This window comes from Spinacia oleracea, chromosome 1 (genome assembly GCF_020520425.1).
Source record: "Spinacia oleracea cultivar Varoflay chromosome 1, BTI_SOV_V1, whole genome shotgun sequence".
Lineage (NCBI taxonomy): Eukaryota > Viridiplantae > Streptophyta > Magnoliopsida > Caryophyllales > Amaranthaceae > Spinacia > Spinacia oleracea.
In genome coordinates this window covers 109,251,656-109,271,742 of record NC_079487.1, presented here as the reverse complement: position 1 = coordinate 109,271,742, position 20,087 = coordinate 109,251,656, and the positions used below count along the sequence as shown (strand labels likewise).

Sequence of the window (20,087 nt, the reverse complement as noted above, 5' to 3'; positions counted from 1 at the left end):
TTCTAGCATTATGTATTTAGTTTGTGTTATGGTCCGTAAAGACCTTAGTGTTTTAGCTTGTTTAAATTGTATTATGCATGTAAATAATATTAATTTATGGAAATTTATTCTATGTAAAAAAAAAAGCAACTCACCAACTATCAACACAATCCTATTATCTAAAAAAAGACTTATACCCATAATAACCTACCAATTAATCATGTCAAACAATAAGAGATTACACTTATTGATAATGTGATTATAATGGGAATGGAGAACCATGAGAGTAGGGATCTACGTACTAGAAGTTTCACCATCGCTTCTTCATTCCATCATAAATTGCACTTTATGTCGTCGTAATAATTAGTTGTTAATTAAGTGAATTTTAATATTATTTGATAAAGTTGTTATTATTTAGCTTTATGTGTCTGGCCTACCTACCTCTATTTAATATAATATTCCTTTTCCCTTTATATAACTTTTATGAAGTATTTTTATTTATTTATTTCATAGAGGGATAATATAGAATATTGCAGAATTGATAGACCTCCTTTTCTTAGATCGAATACATGAGCCACTTGAATTTGTGGATTTTGGTAAGTTTTGTTTGAAAATAAAATCGGGGTGTATTGCATGAAAAATGTGATAGTGAAGTGTTACAATTATAATGAACAATGATTATGCTGAGTAGTAAGAAATGATATACGGAGTACATCGTTGTGGGAGAAGTAAAGACACAATTTTTTTCCGGTTATAAAGACAATGTAAATTATAAAGGGGTGAGGGTAAATTCGAACCTGATACCTACAATACATATGCGATCAATCTTAATAAATAGGTCAAGACCTTATTAATAATAACGACGAATTGTTAGTTAGAAATAATATTAGGTGCTATCACCATTTAATTGTGTGTATTTAAGAACTTTACATTTATGTGTGTCTATTTTACCTACCTCTATCTATTATTGATGTGAAAATTGTTAGCGTAGTTACTCAATGTTGGTCCCATTGTTAGTTGGAGTTTTATGAAAAACATTTAGATTGTGACAACATACATGGTACTATTTCACATTTTGCTATATGAATTATTAGCTACTTTATACTCCTTTAACTAAAGTTCTTGCTATATATCAAAAAAAAAAAAACTAAAGTTCTTTCTCCAATTTACTCGAAATGTTATTATTTCTCCATACAATTGTGAAATTATATTGTACATCATTGTTCTTTTCATGACTGATGTAAAGATTGAAGGATTTTCATGAGATAAGGCATCTTTTTTCTGATTAAATGAATTGTAAGCTTTTCTTAAAAATCTCTTCACTACAAATTTTATGCAACGAATTTTAAGACGGATACTATAAACATCTCAAACTTGAGGCGGATTACTAATATTTTGTCTCTAAATTAAAATTGAGATGGTATTATATATATATAGTTTCAAAAAATTTCGTCTCAAATTTGTAATGGTTTTACCAAAATTTCCGTCTCAAAATTTTTGAGACGCCCTCTATAGGGCGCCCTACTTGCGTCTCGAATTCGTCTTTAATCATCATTTTGATACGGACTTGGACTATTTAGAGACAAAATTCCTCGTGTCTATAAAATAATATTTTTAGTGCTTCCTAATTAAAATGAATGGTAAATTTTACAAACTCTTGTGAGATTGTCTTACGGTTAATCAATATTCCAAAATGTTACAAACTCTTGTAAGATTGTCTTACAGTTAATTAATATCCAACCTACATGTTATGTCATCCATCTCCTTCCCTATTAACATACTATTAAGTATAGCATGACAGTTAAATAAGTGTCCTATGGCATGAATGGGACTAGCTAGCTGATTGTATAAATATCTTCTAAAGAAGGGAACGATATGGTCACCCAAATTAAACATCTCAAACACCTCAAACTTTCTAATTTCCTATCAAATTGCATTTCAAAATGATCATTACACGTTTGATTTTAATATGTTTCATACGGAGTAATGTTCTTTAAATTGTGTATACGGAGTAGTATTTTTGGACATGAAAATATACCATCTTAGTATCTTACCCCCCTTACCCCACAAATTTACATATTTCCACTCACTTTCTCTTGCCTTATTCACTTTTTTACACCCACCCACCCACCCACTTTTTTATTTTTTCTTACTTTATCCATATTTTATTATATCCACTTATCTTTTTACACATTTTTTTTCTCATTTATCTTAATATTTGTACAAATAGTAATTGTAAAGATCATTATAAAAATATATAGTGATTAATATAATTCATTGAGAATATATTAGAATATCACAATTAAATTTAGTTTAAAGTTGGAGAAATCACTAAATAAATTAGGCGAAAATATCAAGCTATCATAAGGGTAAAAAAAACTACAGAACAATTTAGAATGAATATAATTTTGATTAGGTTGTATTAATCGATGTTATTTTTAAATATCGTTCCGTTATAATCGATGTTAAAATGTTATCTTGAGAGAGAAAATTAACGGATATACCAATTTCTTAGTTATTAGTTGGCCGGTTGTATAATTGTATTGTATTATTGCTTGGTAGAGCCGTAGAGTCATCAATGAAATACTTGTATTTTTTTGCCTTTTTATTTCTATGTTTATGTGTCTGGTTTACCTACCTCTATTTAATATTCTTATAATTCTTCATATATATAATACCGAGTAGTAGCTAATAAGACAATATATTAGGTTATTTGATTTTCATATATATAGCTATGGTTGTAAACTTGTAATAGGAGAAGTTTCATGCATGTACAAATCTATTAGCTTGAAAAAAAAGTAAGAAACAAAATTTAGCGAACATAAAACCTATGAAACACCACTGAGTACATTAGGCAAAATCGTCTAGGCATAATGAGTGTCAATAAGCTTAGATTGACATTCCGTACTTATATAAAATGCTTAAGTTGATTATTTGGCCATATTGCTTTGTTTAAAAGTAATCCAAAATATTTTTTCCCTTGAGGTTTTGTTTAGGAGGATAATTATGTTTTATCATACGTTGTTCATCCAAGAAATTTTTTTTATTTTTTAATCTTAAAAAAAAGTCCATTGGCCTGAAAAGAGTAAAAACTGGGTTTGTAATATTGCTAGCAATTCTGGGCAGAAGAAAGCGACGTTTCAGATTAATGGGGGCCTGTAGATAATATCCAAGGGCCCAAAAAGCCTATAAATTAGATACCACAAAATTTAAAAGTTCTGACTAAATTTACAAGTCTGAATTTTTTATGAATGATTGAACTGTACTACGCGAGTATTGTACCAATAAAAAGGGTGATTGCATATCTAGCACTTGACTACACTTATGTCTAGAGACTATAGTATTCCCTCGTGAGTCCGGAGGGCGAAGAGGCCAATATATGGTATGTATTTTAAGATATATATTACTCCACTAAATGATAAAATAGGGATAAGACAAACATCAAAATATGTGCCATTTTTTAAAGAACAGATGCCATTTTGGAAAAATGGATGTCATTTTTCAAAAATAGATGTCATATTTCAAAAACGGATGTCATTTTCAAAAAAATAAATTGATTTTGTCCTTTAACATTTGTCTTTAGCCTATTTTGTCATTTAGTAGGGTGATATGTATCTTGAAATACATATCAGATATTGATTTATACTTCTTCCGTGAGTCCATAACATAATGGAGTGACGGTGTTCCTTTGAGTTTGCGCCATTTTTATTTTAGTACTTCCTTAGCTCTTAAATGTTTTTCCTATTTGGAATCTTGACACTATTCACAATTGCACAGAATCAATATATAAGAAAAAAAAATATAGTCATTTAGGGTATTATTTGATTCGTCTCGATGTGTACTTTAATAATATGAAAATTTTATAATTTTTAATAATACATAATTAGAGATATTAACGATGTAAAATATACATGGACAAATGTACCAAAATGAAATGGGAAAAACATTTAGAAATAGAGGGAGTGTGTTTTTCCGTTTGCATTCACTCAATTTCTTTTCTTATGGATCTATTTTATCAATTCATGTGTACAATTTACACTCAAGTTTTAATAAAGCAAATCCTAACACTTTAAAACATGCAAAGTTCAAGTTACTATTGCAGCAATAGTGCTATGACCATTTTGCCCCCACCTCTATCCCAATACTACTGATCTACCCTTCTTCCCGGATCTTGCCACGTTGCTCTCATCATCTACGTTTCCTTCATGCTTCCCTTCTCCCTCTTCACTGATTCTTCTCCCTTTCTTCAGCTTTCCTTCTCCTATTCTCTCTCATGGCAGTAACTAGATCTGCCATGGCCACCTTTCACTTCTTCGATCTTACCTTTCTCTTCTTGGATCTTACCCTTCTCTTCTTCGATCTTTGATCAACGTTGTTCTTAGCAAGGTGTTCCCCGTTCTGAAACCTAGGATTGCGATTTAGTATGAAAAATATCTCGAAGGTATTCTCTCTTGCTCTTTTAGTGTTCCTGTTTTTTTGTCTTCCATTAGATCTGGATGTCGTTTTTGGTTTTCACATGAATTCCCGATTTTAGATTTGATCTTGGTTGGGTTGGAATTTTTGGGTTTTGGTGTTCTTAGTTCAACTGCTTCATTCAAATTTCCGATTTTGTTTGTTCTTGGTTCAAATGTCCCTAAATTATTGTGTGTGTCTTTTTTTTTTGGGTTTTAAAACTAATTACTAATCTTCAGTGCAAATGAATGTTTATGAATTTTTGGGATATTTTTTGTTCTTGGTTCAAATGTCCTTGGATTATTGTCTTTTAAATATATTGAGTTTCAAGAATCATATTATTACCTTCTTATCTTTGATTTAGCAGTTAATTGGGATTTTGATTTTCAATATTTTAGGGTTTAAGATTCTTTTTTTATTTTGGTTCTCAATCAATTGGTTGATTTAGAGATTATTTGATTGAGCATTTGTTAATTGTTCTTCTTCCTCGTGAGTAATGAAGCTGACACAACTGAGGACAATTCCTGGGTAATAACCGCTGATTGTTGTTGACTGGGGTAGCTTGCTGCAGAAAGACAGATCAGTCAAATTGGACTGTATCTATCTCTATCATCTGCGATTTCTCTTTCTTTTCTGGGTTTATGGATTGAATTTATGGAGGTATTAGTTTGGTAAAACTTGTTTTCTAATGTTTCGAATTTTTAAGTGTTGTATATTGTTTTTTTTTTTTTTTTTTTTTTTTGACAGGCACTAAAACAATAAACCTAGCTGCTTTGTTGGAGACCACTCACCCTTGCATGGATAGCAAGTTTATGGGCGTCCAACGTAGCTTGTCTACTAGCATAAGAAATTTTACAATAATTAAAAGAGTAACCTAAATTGAGAATATCCTCAATGATGTTCTTAAGGTAGTTAGGAGCTTCTTTGATATCCTTCATGAATCCAATAAGCGACTTGCAGTCTGTGTAGATGTTAATCTCCTTGTAATCCTTATCTTTGAGCCACTTTAGCAGTAGTAGGATGCCTCTAGCTTCTGCGTCTGTTGCTGACGTACATCTTATTGGCTTGCTCATTGTATGCAGGGTATCATCTGTGTTTTTGTTGAAAATTCTCCATCCAATTCCTGCCTGACACTTGTTTCTTTTGGTATCAGTCACTTTCCATGCTCCATCTACATTTGCTGTAACCGAAGTATTGCTTATATCCCTCATACCAATGGAACTATAGAAGTCATTATCAATCCCAGCTCTCCTTTGTGGTTCCATGTGATGATCCACTCTGTTGTGGGAAGCCATATGTGCATTTTTGGTCCATTGTTGCATTGACTCCATGACAGTGTTTGGATTAGGATCTACCCCTCGAAAGATGACTTTATTCATGTGCTTCCAAATTGCCCAAAAACCTGCAAAGAAATTGTTAGTAGTATCATAATAAGGTATATCATCTTTGGTTATTTTTGTAATCCACTGCATGGTCCAGTCCTTGATTGATGTTGTATTTCCAGCCCTCGTGTTGATGCCCAACGGGCTAGAAAGCCACATTCTTGTCGCCCATTCGCAATCACGAAATAGGTGAGCTGCATTCTCTTGTTCCTTGTTACAGAACACACAGATGGGATCAACTGGGATCCCTCTTTGATTGATATTTTTTTTTGTTGGTAGTGCGTTGTTGCATAGCCTCCATATGAACACCTTTCACTTGTGGAGTGTATTGATGACCCAAAAATGCTTCCAGATTTTACTGGTGTCTCTATACTTTCCATGCATTTCACACTCATTAATTAGGAAAGCATACCCAGATTTTACAGTGTACCTCCCTGAAGGTGTGAAGGCCCATGATTGTTCATCATTGCTTTTGACTTCCGGTATGTAAGTGTTTAGTATACTTTGAGCATCAGATCTTGGGAAGCTATTCCAAATGACATTCTGATTCCAAACTCTTCTCTCTGGGTCTATGAGGCTATCTACTGTGGATAACTCCTTTCTTCTATCTTCAGAGATCTGTGGTTTAAAATTGACATTACACCCTTGAGTCCACCTGTCTTTGATTGTGTTAATGTCCTTTCCAGAACCTAATCTCCATCTCGTTCCTTTATGGAACTCTTTTGCTACTCTACATATACCCTTAAACCCCCAAGACCAGTGGGGTTTAATAATGCCAGTGTTACCAGCATTCAGTGGGAGGCAACCATATTTCCCCTTATAAATTCTTGCAAGAATGCTGTCCTTATTCATCTCACACCTCCATGCATATTTGTAGAGAAGAGCTCTATTGAACATAGACACATTTCGAATGCCAAGACCTCCCATCCCTTTGGGATTTTCCAGAATCCATTTATTTCGCCAATGCATCCCATTTTCTTTTCCTCGTGCCCTCCAAAAAATTTTTTTAATCATAGAATCAAGAGAGTTCGTAATTTTTTTTGGTAACAGGAAAATGGACATAATGTGGTTGCATAAGGATGCCAGAACTCCATTAATCAAAACCAGTTTCCCTGCCTGAGTAAGTGAGGACGCACTCTAAGATGAAATCCTTGATGATACTTTATCACAAACAAACTGAAAATCTTTAATCTTTGAAGGTGAGAACGAGATTGGTGATCCAAGGTACGTTCCAATGTTCTCCTTAAGAGTGATGGCCATGGAATCTTTAAGCTCATTCTTTTCATTTGTACCAATGTTGGGACTGAAAATAATAGACGATTTTGCCAAATTGATTACCTCTCCTGATAAATCACAGAACGAATTCAGTGCTTTTTTGATGTTTTCGCAACCATCTTTATCAGCATGAATAAAGAACAACGCATCATCAGCGAAAAAAAGGTGTGAAATTGATGGAGCTCTCCTCGCTATTTTAATTCCTTTGACCTGGTTGTTGTTTTCTAAATCTCTTATTTGCCATGATAAAACCTCCATACACAGAATAAACAAGTAGGGGGACAAGGGATCCCCCTGTCGCAAGCCACACTTTGGCCGAATAATGTTTGATGGCTCACCATTGATCAGCACCTGATATCTTGCTGTTGTCACACATTCCATTATCATGTTAATCCAATTTTCCGGGAATCCCATACCTTGTAGTATTTTCTTAAGAAAATCCCATCTCACTCTGTCGTATGCCTTGTTCATATCGATTTTAATAGTTGCCAATGGTTGCTTGCCATGTTTTTTCCTCTTAATATGGGTAATGAACTCGTGGGCTACCAAACCTGCATCTCCCATTAACCTCCCTTGAACAAAGGCACTTTGGTATGGGCCTATCACCTGTGGCATGACTTGTCGTAGTCTGGTTGTAAGGCACTTCGAAATTATCTTATAGACTACATTACACAGGCTAATTGGCCTAAATTCACCAACTGAGGTAGGGTTAGTGACTTTTGGGATAAGTGTAATGAAGGTATTGTTCCATTCCTTTAGAATCTTCTGGTTACTGAAAAATGTGTGAACTCCTGATAGAATGTCAACAGAAATTGGTTCCCAAAGTTTGTGAAAAACCTCACTTGGAATCCCATCAGGTCCTGGAGACTTGTTACTTGCTATTGAGAAGACTGCCACTTTGATTTCTTCATTTGAGAAAGGTACGTTCAGCAATCTGATGTGGTTATCTTTGAGTTTCATACCATCCCATTGAATTTCGAACTCCTGTACACAGTTTCTTGGTTCATCCTGTTGATTGGAAGCACGAAATAGTTGTGAGAAATGCTTGGTAAATTGGTGTTGAACATCTTTCTTATCCGATACCCATTGACCATCATCATCTTTGATTATGAATATCTCATTATGTTTTGTTCTCTGCTTAGCTGATCTGTAGAACAAAGTAGAGGGAGAATCCCCCCATGTATTCCACTTGATCCTTGACCTCTGCTTCCAGTATTCCAACTTAGATTGAATGACTTCTTCCTGCTTTTTCCTAGATTCAATTTCAAGCTCGAGTTGCATCTGTGAGGTTGAAGTACTATCCGTGGCTGTTGTCTTTTGTTGCATCTCCCCTGTGTTCTTTGTGACTTCTTCCCAATCTAAATTATTTTCCTTCTTGTACTTTCTGCACCAGGTAAAGGATTTTGATTTAATTTGGCCTAATTTCCTCGACGATCTGTACATAGGGGAGCCATGAGAAGTCTGCTGCCATTCTTCCACTAACTCTTTCTTCATGTTTTCAAATTTCAGACTCCAAGTTTCAAATTTGTAGGGTCTTTTCCTTCTTCCTTTGTCTGGTTTCAGCTCTAGGATTATAGGTGAGTGGTCAGAAATGAGAATAGGAAGGTTTAGAATTGATGCTTCTGGAAAACAATCTTTCCATTCTTCAGAGCATAAACCTTTGTCTAGCCTTTCGTAAAGTGATTGACCTCTTTTTCTATTGTTGCACCAAGTGAAATTGACTCCTGTGAATGGCACATCAATTAAACCATTCTCAATTTTCCAAAGAATGAATTCTGTCCACCCAGCAATTATATGACTTCCTCCTATTTTGTCTTCATATTTATCCACTTGGTTGTAATCCCCTATGATGATTACCTTATTGTTGAGTGATCTCCTTTCTATTGACAGTTTGTTCCACACTCCTGCTCTATCTGAAACGGCCGGAGCCCCGTAAAGGCAAATTAAGGACCATTCATTTCTCCAAACATCTACAACATTACAGGAAATGAAATTACAACATGAAGCACTAAGATTAACATCTACTGTGGGGGAACTAAACATGGCTAATCCTCCACTTCGGCCTACTGAGTCTACACCAAAGCTTTTATTAAACCCATATCCACGCAAAAGCCAGTTAAGGTTCGAAGCTGCACACTTTGTTTCCATTAAGAAGAGAATTTGTGGCTTGAACCTGCGGACCATCCATTGTAGAAAGGGAATTGTAGAGTTGTCCGCACATTTTAGTCCTCTACAATTCCATGATAGTACTCTCATATTTCATTGGGGTGGGCCTTTGGGGCGCCCACTCCAACTCCACAACAGATCTTTCCAAGTGACAGTGATGTATCTACCACAGCTTCGTTGATTCCTTCATTCAGTTTGAGTTCTGCAGCATCACCTTTCTTGTTCTCCATCTTCCTTTTTTTATCCCCAGTGCAAGGTAGTTTACTGATTGCCTTGCCAACCCTTTTCTTCCCTACATTATCCGTAACCACTCCATTTTTGGATAATGTTTTTCTTTTGTTCAGATTTTCCCATGCTTGATTACTTTTGTGTAACATTCCTGCTAGTAATCCCTTTGAAGTCCACAATTTTTTGCTCTTGGGGACTTTCCCTTCCTCAAAGGTTTGGATGGTTGAAGGTTGCTTGGTTGGGTTTGGAGATGATGGGTGGTACACTTTTGGGGTTTTGGTTGAGCTTTTCTGCAGGGAGGATATCTCATCATGAGTCTCATGGTCTGATGGTTCTGATGAATCATTTTCTGATGGGTATGGGGTGATGCAGTGGATGTAAGGCTTCCTTTTTTTGTGTAGAAGGTGGGAGTTGGGGGAGTCAACCATGGCTGAGAATGTTTCTGAATCTGATGATGTTTCTGATTCAAAGTGAGGATATGGTGATATGTGATTAGATGGGTTGTTGAAAGGGTGTTGTTGGCGGTTGATGGTAGTTGGATTAGGGATTGGTATGAAGGGGTCAAGGAGATATGGTGATAGTGGGCTAAGTCTGTCGGTTGAGGTTAAGGTAATTGAATCCGAATTAAGGGGAGGTAATTCAGTTGACCATACTTCTAGTATAGATGAAAATGTGAGTTTGATTGATTGTGGTTCATGTAGGTCAGCAAGGTTTATATCCTCCCAAATGGGATCCATTGGGTCATTTTCAATTATTGGTTGGGTTGGATTATTTGGAACTTTCTGTTCAAGGAATTGGCTTGGTCGGCCTTGGACTTGGTTTATTTGTGTTTTAGGAACAGGTGGGCCAAAGATTTCACCTAATGGGCCCATAGCCTCAAGTTGGAGATTGGATAGCCCAAAAGGGTGTATGTTATGCTCTATATCTGGACAAGGCATATTTGGGAATGAAAATTCCAGATTGGGAAAGGTGACATCATCTTTTGGACATATGTTCGGAATAATTCCCGACAGGGCCCCCACATTATCTTCACATTCCTCTGAACTCATTAATGCATCATTAATTATGCACTTACCTTTGTCATCTAGGTTGCACATTTGTAGTAAGTTACCATTGTGCCCTTCCTTATGTGTGAACATGTTGCATGGCACTGTCATTCTGAATGACGTTGCACCGTATTGGTTAGCACCTTCATCTTCTTCACCCCTGTTAGCATCTGACTGGTTTCCCGGTGTATCAGGGTCATTAGATCCGCCAGAGCTATTCGATGAATCGGATGTATCATCCATATCTTCATCACTGTTTTTCCCTTCACTACTACTCGACACTCTAGGGCTTCGAGGTTCCCCTGTTAAATTTGGAATGGTTGTTGTATATTTCCGAGTGGGAGCAAGCCCTCGAATTTTATTTGTGAACAGGGGTAGTTCATTATCATCAAATATTACACTCTCATCCCCCTCGTTCATACTTCTCATCATTTCCATAATGTCTTCCTCTGCTTTTTTAATTGGTGTTTTGCATGCAATAGTTTTGTGGCCTACCCTACCACACTTTTTACAGAATCTAAAGATTTTTTCATAACGAAAGCTTACCCATGCAAGATGTCCTTCCTCATACTCAAAATAACACCCTGGAGCCAGAGGTTTACTTAAATTAATTCTGATTCTTGCCTTCAGGTGTGGTCTCGCTCGATTTTCCTCATCTGGCATTTCCACTAAGAGTGTGTGCCCTAGTTTGGACGCCATCCTCATAACAACAGCAGGTCTGACATAGAGGAAGGGGAGTCCTTCAAACCGCACCCATAGGGCTGTTTCAGTTGGTTTCATTGATCCAGGGGTTGCACCAAAAAAACACGGTTTCAAAACTAGTAGTGCACTGTCGTAGTTAATCTGGTTGAGGTTGAGTAGATTAATACAGTCTTCAGCATCTTCACAGAAGAAAAGAAACAGTTTCTTCCCAACCTTCTCAACAACTATGTTATCTCTTTTGATCCACTCATTAACCCAATTTTGGATTTTGTTCTCAGAGAATTCTCTTGAATCTTTGAATCCACCCATAATTGCATTGTTGTATCTATTATCTGCTGGGTGAAGGCTATTTGGTGGTGGGGTAATTCTTGGGCCTCTTCTAGTAAGGATAATTTTCCTTTCTGTGGGGTTTTGGTTGTTTGGGTTTTGGTTGGCCATTTGTTGGTTGCTGGACTTGGTTTAGGAACTAGGTGTAATTTGATTGCTATCGCTTTCTTGATAGGGATTGCTATATGAAAGAGATTGATGTTTGGTGTAATTTTTATGCATTGCTTAGTGGGTTTTTATTTGCCAAGTTTGGACAATAAGGCAGTTGAAACAGTAAACCGATTGCTTTAGGATTTAATGAAGCTAGCTCAAAATTGAATGAAGTAAGCTTAAAGATGGAACATATGTTGCAGGTAATTAATGGAACGCTTACTTTGGTTGAGGGGTTTAGGATTATAGCTATACTTGACCGCTTAAGAGGGGTTGCACCCCAATGATCTCCCTTTGAGGGAGAGAATTACTCTCCTTATTTTTTAGAGAGATAAAGTTTTTTACTTTCCCTTCCTTGATGTGTTTTTAGAGAGATAAAGTGTTGTATATTGTAATTAGCTACATTTTGCGGATTTATTTTTAATGGTCGTTTTGTTGAATTATGAATGGTTAGGGTTTCTGGTGGTACCTGGAGTTTAATGGTAGATTCACGATTTCTAGGTAATGATCACACATCATTCTATTGTGATTAGGTTTGATTTTGGTAGCTGGGTGATGGATCATTTCATTCGGGGTCAATTATTGATTAAACTCCATTACTATTAACTATTAAGTGCATGAACGTTTTATAAAAAATGGATACTTCTAATCGTCAGTAGATGGAAAGAATACCTCGTTGAGGACCTTTGATCTTATCAAGGATTCTCACTTCAAACTGATGCGATGTAATGTGCTTGATGAGTGCAATATGCTGGTGAAGATACACAATACAGGTCCTATTAAGTGCGTTTTGGCATGCTAATTTTATATATTTCTGTTGATGTGAATCGATATTGATATTTTGTGTCTTCTTAAGTCGCTTAGTATTCTTAGTGAGTATTTTTTATTGTTGATTGTTTCAAGTGTAGGATGGGGTTCAGACTTTCATGACTCTGTGTTGATGATTTTTTTTATTTTTTATTTTTTTGCATAGGTTGTTGGTAATGCAAAGGAAAACCAAGTTGTTGGTTATGCAAAGGACAACCAATTGGAGAAGGACTAGAGGGATCGGATGTTGTTATCATTTGTGCTGGTGTGCCCAGAAAGCCCAGTATGACACGTGATGACCACTTTAACATCAATGTCGATATTGTGTCAAATCTCTGCAAATTTGTTGCCAAGTATTGCCCTAATGTGAGTACAATCTTATTCTTTAACTCCCCCCCCCCTTTAGTTTCTTTTTTTAATGATGGGTGACCAAAATATGCATACGATGCCTAACTGGTGGCTTCCTGTGGGTTAGGCTATTGTCAACATGGTTTGCAAACCTGTGAACTCAACAATGCCTATTGCCTCTAAGGTATTCAAGAAAGCTGGAACTTATGATCCCAAGAAGTTGTTTGGTGTGACAACTCTGGATGTGCTCAGGGCTAATACTTTATATGCTACAAAGGCTGGCCTTCCAGTTGCAGGTATTGCCATTAAGTCATATCGTAACATCATGTGAGGCCCGTCTGCCAATTTACTTACATTTAATATGTGTTGCTGACATTTTCAATCCCACATTGTCCATGAAGGGAACGGTTGGAAGTAGATTGAATGGTTTCCCAGTGGTCCGTAGTTGCACTTATATGATTTTGTTAATTTCTTTTGTTCTTGTAGAGGTCAATGTCCCTGTTGTTGTTGGAGCACATGCTGACATAACCATTCTCCCATTTAGTTGATTGTATTAGTTGTTGATCAATTGTTGAAATATATGCAGATAGCTGAAAGATAGAAAATGCGACGACTAAAGCATTGGTTTTGGCATTAGATTCTGAGATTGGCGATTGGCACAAAAAAGGGTGTGTTATTATCCTCAATGTTGACTTGTACTGCTAATGAACTTGATTTTTTAGTCCCCATATTTAATTGATTGTTTTTAGTTTTATAGTAGAGACATTATCTATTTTATATTATCTGCTCCATGGCTAGCTGAACATGGGCCATAAGTTGTATTATGACACAATGTGTGTTTTATATTAATTCATTAATGTAAATGAATAAGAGATATCCCTTGATTTTCCTTGATTCAGTATTTAGGTGGGATTGAGACATTATCTATATTCAATCCCTTGATTCATTATATTAATTCAGTAATTTCAGGTGGCACTATCTGCAGGTTTTCCAGCGTGATATGTAAAGCAGTAGAGAAAGGAACTTTCATCGTACGTGACTTGATCATAGGCTTGTATGGCCATTTACCTTTATTACTCTTGATGATTGTTTCTTTTGTGTTGCATCAGAGAAATCTTGTTAATCATAGGTTTTTATGGTCTGTATAGATTTATTACTCTTGATGATTGTTTCTTTTGTGTTGCATCAGAGAAATCTTGTTAATCATAGGTTTGTATGGTCTGTATAGCTTTATTACTCTTGATGGTTGTTACCTCTGTGTTGCATCAGAGAAATATTGTTAATAATAGGTTTGTATAGTCACTGTAGCTTTATTACACTTGATGGTTGCTTCCTCTGTGTATTGATTCTTCTCAAGTATAGTTCTTACCTAAGGTAACCATCTTGGAATATATTGATTCTTCTTCCTTACTCTCCTTCACTCTTTTAAGTTGAGGGTTGTTATTAGAGTACAAGGACGCTTTAAAAAGAATATGGAGAATGGAGTGGAGAGCTTTCGCTGCTATAATTTCCTTTATGTGGCCTCTCCTCTGTAGAGGTCTTCTTCCACAAAAACTTTCAACAATGACAGCTAATGATGAAGTACCACTGACTTTGTTCCTCATGATAGCAGATTTGAGGTATTTCAATCCTTTACTTTTATACTTTTGTGTTCTAGCTTCTACTTTAATGAGAAGAGGGTGCTGCTTTTGCTTTTGCATTGAGGGCTTATATACATATAGATCATCAATGGCTGGATAAACTAAGGATCTTGTTGTTTGATATTAGAAGCAGACGCAATATGTAAAACCTCGAAAATTTCCATGTTGGTGGTGGTTAGGGAGCATGTCCGCTAAAATATATGGATTTGCAACAAATTATTTTGGCCACCTATACTAATGAATTTTCTTGAGATATAGAGTATTTTCTTAGACATTTACTCTTGAGTGGTTGAGATATCTGATAATTTTGAATTTATGGTGGAAGCTTCTTGTGATCCTCCTGCTTTTTTCTTTTAACTTATATTTTGCAGGCAAGATCTGTTTTATTGAAATAACATTGATATTATTTCATAGTATTGCTGCTTAATGAAGTGCTAGAGACATATTCGAAAGGAGACAAATAGGCATTATAAGCCAAAACATAAACAATACTCCGTACTCTGTACTATTCTTGCTTAATGTTTGTCTTTGTCTACCTTTGCAAGTACTAGCATTTTAGCCTTCCCTACTTTTCAACTAACAGAAACATATTATACTGGATTTTCTTTAGTTACTTGGATGAATGGTACTTGTGAGATCTATGTGGTAAATTCCTGATATTTGGAGCACATGTTTCACTCTCTAGATAAACCTGTAGTGTGGAATTTGACAAAATAAACTATTGAACGCCTTTACCATTGTAGAAAACTTTCTAATTTTAGAAGTACATATCCTAAATTCCTAATAAACATCAACTATAAATAATTGGGTGATGTGACTTATTTTAAATGAGACTTTTGGTAATGGCCATAGTCATACACAAAATGAATGCATAGTCGCGCGTCATATACACAAAAGCACGAGAAAACTGAGGTTTTGTCGCATAGTAGTATCAGATATGACATGGGGAGCGCGAGCTATTGATACATACCAGTAAAAGCAAGCTGTTGGCATAGTAGTATCAGAAATAGCCTTGGTTGTACCATGAACTTTCATTTAGATATGAAAGCGTATATTTTTAAACCGAGATACTCTATTAATGCTTATCTTCTTACTTCATATTCTTGTTTCCAGAAATACTTTCTTGCAGACTATGGGTAAATGTCCATAAAGAAATTCGTCAAGAGAATTGCTGAATTTTTTTAGAATCAATTTGGCAAGAAGAAAAGGAAGTTACTGGCTAAGGTAGTACAACATCGGAAAAAATAAATCTTCCTTGAGGAATGACTTACATTTGTGATTCTTTCAGAGAATTAAATTTCATACATCTCCACTTATTAATCACCCACTCATTTCGGTGGTTGTGTGAACACCCCTATGAAAAATTTGAGCATCATTCCCCTCATTGCGGTCGAGGAGTGTTGCTTTTAGAGACATCTCCTTTTTGCATAGCATGCTCATGCACGCTATTGTAGTATTGTATGTGTGAAAGTAAATTAGTATTGTGTTTTATTAGTATTGTGTTGTATTAGTATTTAAACTAACTTATATGGTGGGATTTTCATGTTCCTAGAAAATACCCATTGCATTTAGGCTGATAACTTAAAATTTGTAATTAACTATGTTACCGTCTATGTCTAAATGTCGTCCCAACTATTTCCATTGCGTAGTTAGGCTTATAATTTATATAATATTTCGGAAGATAGATTTGTATAACTTGGGGGACCGCGCGCGCTAGCGCGCGGGCCAACAACTAGTTTTATAAATACGAGGATGGAAAAAAGGGATTATGATCATTTTGTAAATTATAAAGGGACAATCATACTTAATGGACTTATGGTCACTTTAAATAGAAAGAGTCGAGACAAACATAAAAGGACAGGGAGTACTCACCATGAGTAGATAGTTATTACTCCCTCTGTTCCTAAACGTTTTTCCCGTTTCTATTTCGGGCGTTCCTATATATTCTTCCCATTTCTATTTTTGGACATTACTTTTTACAATAAATTTCCCCACCATCCCTTATTTCCCTATTTCCCTATTTAACCACCCAACCCCACTTTTATGATTTTTTATTACTTTATTAAAAATATGTTCTCTCTTTCAGTTCTTTATTACTTTCTCTTACATTCAATCATTACTCTTACACCCAATCATTACAAGATTCCATTTTCTTAATTCTCACACCAATTTCCAAATGGGAAGAACATAAAGGAACAAAGGGAATAGTTAATTGAGCATTTGAGCATATATATTGTATTACAAGTATAGCTTTATTGCATATTTTTTTCAGCAGAAAGTTGCATATTCTTTTAATCTTTTTCCTCTAGTCTTATTAAGAATCATATAGGTGTTGAATTGAAGATAGAAAAGAGGTCCACCTTCAACTGGTTTTGCGCATCGAATCATTTTATCAAATTGATAAAAGTTAGAAACTCAGTAGAGCATATACTGAAAAACTTAGGGAGTATTCAACACTGCCAAAGTACTCCCTCTGCGTATCACATGAACACCTTGTGAATAGGTTCGGTCAAAACTTATTTGATAAGTTCATAAATAAGGCAGAACAAAAAATTTAAACTCGTTAAGTAAACGAGTCATACTCGGACAACTTTATGTCCGGCTCGTTAATACGGAGTATCTGTCAATGACAAATACGGCTCAAATCTTGTCGTTCTCATTATTCCCACATATATATATATAGTACATTGTAATTAACCTAGTAAGGCTAAATAAATAACTTAACATATTTATCGCTTTACGGAGTAGGCTAAATAAGTAACCTAGTAAACCCAAATTAGTTATTACACTTTCCTTTTTCGCCCGTTCCAGATTAGTTGTTACACTTCTAAATTAGGAATGACCCCACAATTATTATATTGTCTCTCTCTTCCCACTAAATTTTTTTTGTCCTCATACACTCTCTCATTCAATTAAAAAAATACCCCACTAACTCCTATCACATCTACTTTTTCAATAAAATAACAATTGATAACCAAACAACTACTTATCATCTAAAACTTTGTGCAAAGGTAAATGTAACAACTAATCTGGGACGGAGGGAGTAATTTTTATTTTTTTGTTAAAAAAAATCTCTTTATTACTCCCTCCGTATTTATTTAGGGCACGCTTGGATTGGGTGTAATGGATTATGGGGTAATGAAAGTCAAACCACCATAATAAAAGGACAATGAAGTTGAATTGAAGTGGTTGCAAGGGGGGTGGTGTGGTGGTATTGTGATGAGAAGTTGTGGTAGTGGTGGTGTTGTGAGGAGAAGGGAGGAAGGGGGGAAGTAATTATCCCCTAAATGAGGGTAATAATCACCCTAGTGGGATGGTGGGTAACTATTCCCCCCATAATGAGGGTATTTGTTCCCCCTTCCCTTTTATTTTCTTCTTGCCAACACTAGCTTGTTCCCTTTGCCACCACTTCAACCCCTCATCATCACCTTCAATTACCTTAGTTTGACTTTTATTACCCCTTTACCCTCAATCCAAGCATGCCCTTAAGAGATACACTTGATTGGGCACGGATATTAAGAAAAAGAATTGAATGAAATAAAATAATAAAGCAAGTGTGGTTGGGTAGATATTGTAGTAAGTAAACAAGTGGGGATCATGTTATTTTGGTGGGGTGAGAGGTGGGGTGGAATTATGAAATTATTTGTTTAATAGGATGGTGGGTCATAGGGTAAATTATATATACTTCCTCTGTTCTTATTTACATGACACAATGAGGTTTTAGACAATATTCACACAAACACCTTTGACTTCCTTTTGTGGTTTATACATAAGAAAAAAACATAGTCGTGTGGGTCTTATTAGATTCGTATCAGTAAATATTATTTAAATATCAAATTTTTTTAATTTTTTCCGATACACATTTAGAGATATTAATGTTTGAAATCGTGCATTGGCAAACGTGCCTAAATAATTGTGTCATTTAAAAAAGAACGGATGAAGTATTATATAATTAGATAGTGAGGTTGATAAGTTACTAAAAATGACAACTGTATCTCTTAAATAAATACGGCCGGAAAAGACAAGTGTATCCCTTAAATAAATACGGAGGGAGTATCTGCCAAGTCAAGTGACCAAGTAGACTATTTGTGTATTCACCAAAAAGAACAAAAAGAACAAAAAGGAAAAAAAAAAAAAAAAGACTATTTGTGTTATGTGATTGAAGCCCAAATATTTTATCGATTGGCCATAAGTCCATAACCCAAAATACAGAAATAGCAGATTCGGTTAACTGAGAAGCCCAAAATCCCAAATACGTAGGATTGTAGGAAGGTTCCAGAGTACAATTGAAACTCAACTCCTCTGATTTCCTATTCTAGTCTTACCGCGCCTATTCAAGAAACATCAGTTTTTGAAATGGAATCATTCTCTGAACGAACTACAACTCTCTGTTTATCCCTTCAACACCCTTTCTCGGCCTCTCTCCTCTACCGGAGGAGACACTGCTGCGATTGTGAACACTCGAATCGACTGGAAAGAGACTCCGGAGGCCCATGTTTTCAAGGCGGATTTACCCGGATTGAAGAAGGAGGTGAAGGTTGAGGTGGAAGACTGAAAGGTGCTCCAGATAAGCGGGGAGAGAAACAGAGAGCAAGAGGATAAGAATGAAAAGTGGCACCGTGTCGAGCGGAGTTCTGGAAAGTTCTTAAGGAGGTTTAGGCTGCCGGAGAATGCGAAGATGGAGGAGATTAAGGCGAATATGGAGAATAGTGTTCTTACCGTCACTGTGCCTAAAATGGAGGAAAAGAAGCATGAGGTCAAGTCCATTGATATCTCTTCTGCTGCATAATTCCAAGTTCTCAAATGATAGAGTGCTCTTTGTTCAAGGATGTTGTTTAATGTGTGATGATGTGTAGAAGTGAATTTGTATAATGTAATGAGTTAACTAATGAAGAAATATAAGTTATTTTCTTTTGTTATTCTTGTCAAATTAAGCTTTAATTTGTTATATAAGTACTTTTTTTATTTGTCAATGTAAAATGCTTGAGGCTCCGTTTGGTAGGACGTAAAACGTTTTCATTGTAAAATGAATTTCCATGGAAAATATTTTTCAAGGGAAAGCACAATTCCAAACTAGTTTTCCTTTGTTTGGTAACTTAAAGAAAAATGGGAGAAGATGGTGAAGATTGAGGGGAAGAAAGGAGAGGGAGGTAAGGAGGAAAGAAAGAAAAGTGGTTTTCCTTCATTTCAAATGGAAAAAGGGTGTTCTACTTTTGACGGAGTCATGGAAAATTGTTTTCCATCTCTTATCCAACCAATCAACGTAAAATGATTGAAAAAGGGAAATCGTTTTACATGAAAACGTTTTACGCCCTACCAAACGAAGCCTGAATGTGAACCACAAAATATCAAGAGTTTGATCTGGAAAATAAAGGTTGTGAAACTTATGTTTTCGACCAAAAATCAAACTACGGAGTACGGACACTAATGTAAATCCTGACCATTCTATTCAGGAACCTTGATCAAACATGAAGAGAACAAATTATGATTTTGAGAAAAAAGAAAAAATTACTCGTATAACATTTAAGCAAATTAAAACACTTTAACAAGGCTCCATGACTAATTTTGATAAGGATGATTACAAC

At 35.6% G+C, this 20,087-nt stretch overlaps 1 pseudogene; it reads left to right on the top strand.

Moving 5' to 3' along the window:
• The first annotated feature begins 14,341 nt into the window (after positions 1 to 14,341).
• LOC110795178 (18.1 kDa class I heat shock protein-like) lies at positions 14,342 to 19,431 on the top strand (annotated as a pseudogene).
• The last annotated feature ends 656 nt before the right edge of the window (positions 19,432 to 20,087 follow it).